Below are 6,000 nucleotides of genomic sequence, written 5' to 3' on the forward strand. Positions count from 1 at the left end.
TAACATTGTTTGTGTGTGTTGGTTGCATCTTGTGTTTGTCCGTTATCCCAGGGCTTTGGAATACAAATGTGAATCCTTAGCCCAGGGCTAACAAATGCTTGTGTGAGCGAGCACAGGCTAAGCTAGCCCAGGGCCAGTCTAGGCTGGGTCTAAGATAGCCCGGGGCTAAGAACAAAGCAGTGTGAAAAGGCCTATAATGTGACTTGTAGACCTAATGTGGCCTGTAAAACCAGGAGTTTCCTAACACCACTGTGTTATGGTATAACTAGGCCCTCAAAGAAAGGCCTTGTGATATATGTAATGTATTGTCATAAAGAGTTTAATTTTATTTTATCTTTGAAGAACCCTTCAAAGATAAAAGGGTTCATGGTAGAACCGTTCATAGAGGGTTTCCCTTTAAAGATAAAAGTGTTCTCGGTAGAACCGTTCCTGTAGGGTTCTAGGAAGAACCTTTGGATGATAAAAGAGTTCTTGGTCGAACAATTTATAGAGACTTCTAGGAAGAACCCTTAATAGAGGTGCTATGTCTTGTGGGTTTCATAACCACATCTTTATAATAATTCAATAATGATGAGACTGGAGACAGGAAATAGTTCAACCATTTATCGCACTGTCATGCGTGAAAAGCCCATAAGGGCAGCCCTTTCTGAGATACTGGATCCGGCGTGCCTGGCAACGACGATCATACCACGCTCAAAGTTGCTTAGGTCACTCATTTTGCCCATTCTATCGTGAAATCGAACAGTAACTGTCTGCATGCTTTATATCCTGCCTAGGACTCAACAGCCAATGAAATTGCAGAAATCTCATAATAAAATTTTCTCAAACATACAAGTATTAGACACCATTTTAACGATAACATTCTCGTTAATCCAACCACAGTGTCCGATTTCAAAAAAGCTTTTTGTCGAAAGCAGAACATATCATTATGTTAGGTCAGCAACTAGTCACAGAAAGCATACAGCGATTTTCCAACCAAAGAGAGGAGTCACAAAAAGCTGAAGTATTGATCAAATTAATCACTAACCTTTGATATTCTTCATCAGATGACACTCCCGGGACAACATGTTACACAATACATGTATGTTTTGCTCGATCAAGTTCATATTTATATCCAAAAACCTCAGTTTACATTTGGCTTTGCCTCCAAAACATCCCGTGAATTTGCACAGAGCCACATCAAATCACAGAAATACACATAATAAACATTGATAAAAGATACAAGTGTTATTCACAGATTTAAAGATATGCTTCTCCTTATTAATGCAACCGCTGTGTCAGATTTAAAAAAAACTTTACGGAAAAAGCAAACCATGCAATAATCTGAGTACGGCGCTCAGAGACCCATCAAGCCAAAAAGATATCCGCCATTTTGGAGTCAACAGAAGTCAGAAATAGCATTATAAATATTCACTTACCTTTGATGATCTTCATCAGAATGCACTCACAGGAATCCCAGTTCCACAATAAATGTTTGATTTGTTCCATAAAGTTCATAATTTATGTCCAAATACCTCCTTTTGTTAGCGCGTTTGGTAAACAAATCCAAACTCACGACACGCCTGCAAGTCCAGCGGAAAGTACGGACGAAAAGTCCAAAAAGTCTGCTTGGCCTTCCCTGCATTACCCAGGTGTATGTCAGAGGCATAGGCATGGGTGGGCCTGGGTGGATACAGGCCCACCCACTGGGGAACCAGGCCCTGCCAGGCCCAGCCAATCAGATTGAGTTAAAAAAAACATATAAAAAAATACATTATTATTACAAAAATACTCCTAAGCTCAGCTCAATGTCTCTTTTTGCCTCACCTGGCCCTAAATTATTGTGAACTGTACATACTGTACGTATGATATTACTGATTTTCTCTCTCGAACTGAGAGAAAATCAAGGAAATGTCTGACAATGACAAACTTTTCCTCAGCTCTCATTATTTTCACGTAGACATGATGATGATAATGATGATGATGTAGTTCTTCTGTTTGCTTATGTATACTTGATTTTCAGAATTACAGCGGCTCTCTATCATGATGACGAGGATTCTGGGACAGCCTCCAAACATCTTCTTTAAAGCCTACTGGTTGGTGGCCTCCCCACTGCTCATGTTGGTGAGTCTACTAGAGTTTCAGGCATGCACTAACTATCCTAACCACTAACTATCTACACATAGAAAATACTTTTCTTTAGAATTAAGTTGATAAATCATATTTCTTATAGGGTGCAGGCCTATGTTTATGTAGATCATGTACCTAAGGTACTGTACTTTACAGAAGTCCGTGAGATGTATTTATTCCTACTATATCATTATTGTCTTTTCAATTATGGACCGTAATCAATAAAGATAATGAACACATCTAATTGAGAGACTTTCAAATGTCACCTCTTCTCTATTCCCTGTTCGGTCACCATGACAACTGCCTGGATGTGTGGGGGTGTGGAACATAGAAATAGAATGAATTCATACTTTTTCTATGGTGTGGAAGATAAGGGCAGATCCCAGGCAACTAAGAGCACTGATAGAAATGTGGAGCATCATTGAAATAATGACTAAAATTGTACACTGAGATCAAATGCAAACATTGCATTGGTTGAACAAACAGTGAGGAGGGGGAAAGAGGCAGTGGGGGAAAGGAACAAAGAATAATTAACATAAGCAATTCAACTATCAATCATAAGCCAATAGTAAGGGATATATGTTTTTCTAGGGAGGAGCAATGTTGTCATTATGAGGCTGTTGACTGGATGCTGTGACTGTGAATGGCAGTGTAAGGTAACCATTGGAGACCCAGAGCAGTTCAATGTGAAAACAGACTGATCCACTCCAGCATTACCAAGGAAAGTCTTCTCAGTGACCATTCGACCAGGTAGGCTCTAAAATACAAAACCTCTTCCCCCACTGCTTTGACAATTATACAATACCTGATGCACAGGATAAATGTGTCATTTTGTGTTGATTTGTATAACTCTGTTATCACTGTGTTATTTAGTACTGCTGTTACTATGATAGAAAATATAATAGGATAGATCACTACCTTTTCAAAAGATTTTGTGATATACTGTATGTCCAAGTACAGAATCTGTGTACAAAATGTCCCTTACAGTACATAGATATAGATATGTCAGACCTTCAACATGGTAGCCTAATATTCTTGATGGAAACACAAAACAGACTACATATTTGGAAAGGTTAGAGTGAATAGGATTAGTGTGTGCACTTACAAATGAAAAAAGGTCAGCACTCACTTGAATATGATTTTCAATTGAAGCTTTGGTAACGCTTAACGTGACACTCGGTGTCATAACACGTTATGACAAGGCAATAACCATGTCATAGTATGTCATAAGAGCTGAAATAAATTGCCATAACCTGTTATAATATGATCATAACACTGTCATGACACATATATTTAGACCTGTTGTGACATATATTGCGTTATTTTATGGCAGGTTATGACACCTACAGAAGAGTGTCAAAACCCACAAAACCTACCACACAAGACAAAACATTCCATTACACCACAGCCTATGTGTCAACAGTATGTTTATGATATATAAAAAATACAACAATTGTTGTTGTGCACACACTGATGTCAGACATCATGTATTTTTTTTGTCCAAATAAAGTGACACAGGATGGTCATAATGCTTCCTGACTGTGTCATAAAGTGTATTTTGTACAAGTTCTATCAAATATGATGAAAAAAATGACTGTGAAGAATTCAGTACAACAACAACAAAGGATTTAAGAAACAAACTTTGAAAATGAAAGGAAACTTCTTGGCAGGGAAAAAATGATTTGAATAAATGTGGGTTTTGACACTGGGTGTCAAGTAAAGTGTTACTGAAGCCTTTACTGAATATCATTTGCAATTGAAGCTTCTATTGAATATGATTTGAATGCAAAGCATGTTGAAGTGAGAGCTGGCCTTTCTTAATGTTTTATAGGATTTCTGTTGGTTCCAAGCACCCGTATTACTTGTTTATACAAGAGGATTTAGAGTTGAGCATGTTCTCTATCTTACTTAGTGTGCACGTGCACCATCCCACACTACATTCTCATCAGGTAGAATGGTCTTTCATGATTGGAACTAGGAAAAAGAGGTTACTCGTGTACTGTATAGAAGTGCTGGTGTCGGCAGAGCATGGGGCATGTTCTAGACCTCACATTTGATGAGGTGCCATTTGTTTTGTCTTGTTTGTTTGTTGGCAAAAGTGCAGACAATGTTTTTGAAATGTGCTGGGGCGTGTAATCAGCTTTAATGCCTGTCTGAATGACATAGATTACAATTGACTCTTGACCAACGGTCTGTTTGGTGCAGGGTTTGTTTTGGTTCCCTACAACTAACAGGTACATTGAATTGGACTGTGCTATATGGCTGTTAATGTGCCTTCATCTCATTCAGAACATCCCATTGACAAAACGCTAAAACATATATTATAATTCCTGTTACCTCGGATGACTTTATAAAACTTTTACAATAGGTTGTTCTTAGATTTGCATTCATAACATTTCACCAAATGTTATTCAAGCTTACGTTTATTTTCTTTTTGCAGGAATCTCCAGTCATGATAGGCCAGCAGAAGCTTCTCCTCCTGTGGGCATGGATGTTGCTGGTGGCAGCACTGTGCCCTGGTGCCCTATGCAAACGCGGGGGTGGATTCAGGGGCTGGGGAAAGGGTACAGGGGTGGGAAGCAAAGGGCCCCCCTCCCAGAGCCATGGCTCCTCCAAGCAGGGGCTGAAGATGGCAGGGGCAGCAGCCGCTGGGGCACTGGGTGGGGCTGCCATTGGCTACGGGCTGGGGTCACTCGGTAGGCCAAGAAATGGGTACAGGGGAGGTGGGTATGGCTACGACGCAGACTCATCCTCAGAGGACCAGAGATTCCACTATCCTGAAGGTCAAGGGTTTCACAACCAGTCTGACTGGCGTCGCTACAGAAACGCTGCTGGCCCCGGACCTGGACCCATGAGTAACATCCTCCTCACACTGGGATCAATGGTGCCTTTCTTCTTAGGGGACTGGATAAGGGGAATCTAGTCATAAACCATTTCCTTGGAAGAAGATTTTATCTGAATTGCTGGGCCAAAAGACTAGAGTGGACTGCTTTTAAATTCAAATAAACGTTGAACAAGCCCTGATCTTGTTGTCCTTTGGGTTAGTCCCACCATCACCTTTACAAAGCTATACTCAGTCAAACCTCATTACCTCTGGCAAAAGAGATGTCAGAGACGGGGTTTGTATGTTATTGTGTTGTAAAATCATGTGTCACGGACTGTCAAACTGGACTGTGCTAGATCCTTTTTCAGCTTTATCAACTGTAATAGCTGGATGAAATTAGGGAGGAGGCTGCTGTTTCCATTAACATCTACTTTGCTGTGATTTTAATACTTTTATAAGTCATATTTTGCCTTTGCAATAAATGTGTGATTATTCACTAGCTTTTGTATCTGCAAATAGCAAACATACGTTTTTGTAACCCATTTTAAAGTAATTTCAAACTATTTAATATTATTTTCTATGGAAATCTTAAAATCTCACCTGTCACAGACGTCAATTCAATGTCTATTCCACGTTGGTTCAACGTAATTTCGTTGAAATGATGTGGAAACAACATTGATTCAACCAGTGTGTTCCCAGTGGGATGGGAGTGCAGAAACGCCTTATTACTTATCAAAAGGAAACTTGTTTTATTCACAACGCTTGGTTTATCTACTCTGGTCCACTATAGTTTAATTTAATAAAATATATATTTCTGTTTCTGTGAGTTGCTTTATTATGTTGGATGTTAATTATTATGCATGTGGCAGTAGTTAAGTTCAGGACCATATAGTGACATGGATAAGTATAGGGGAGGGGATCAGTAAGTAAGAAATGAAACGGCCTTCCCTCTGCATTTGGATTAAAATACTTGAAAATAAACTCAACAGTATAGTACTTCAAGTATAATCATTGTGTGCCAGGCTTCAGCAAATATTGGAAAAATATTGGAAGTTTTTTTTTCTCAT

General features: G+C 39.3%; 1 long non-coding RNA gene across 1 annotated transcript; it reads left to right on the forward strand.

Annotated features, from left to right (window-relative positions):
• Positions 1-2,710: 2,710 nt before the first annotated feature.
• LOC139024961 (uncharacterized) lies at positions 2,711-5,752 on the forward strand. The gene is made up of 2 exons (XR_011476358.1): positions 2,711-2,859; positions 4,550-5,752. It is a non-coding gene; the product is annotated as an uncharacterized lncRNA (long non-coding RNA).
• The last annotated feature ends 248 nt before the right edge of the window (positions 5,753-6,000 follow it).

The sequence above is a fragment of the Salvelinus sp. IW2-2015 genome, linkage group LG4q.1:29 (genome assembly GCF_002910315.2).
Source record: "Salvelinus sp. IW2-2015 linkage group LG4q.1:29, ASM291031v2, whole genome shotgun sequence".
Classification (NCBI taxonomy): Eukaryota; Metazoa; Chordata; class Actinopteri; order Salmoniformes; family Salmonidae; genus Salvelinus; species Salvelinus sp. IW2-2015.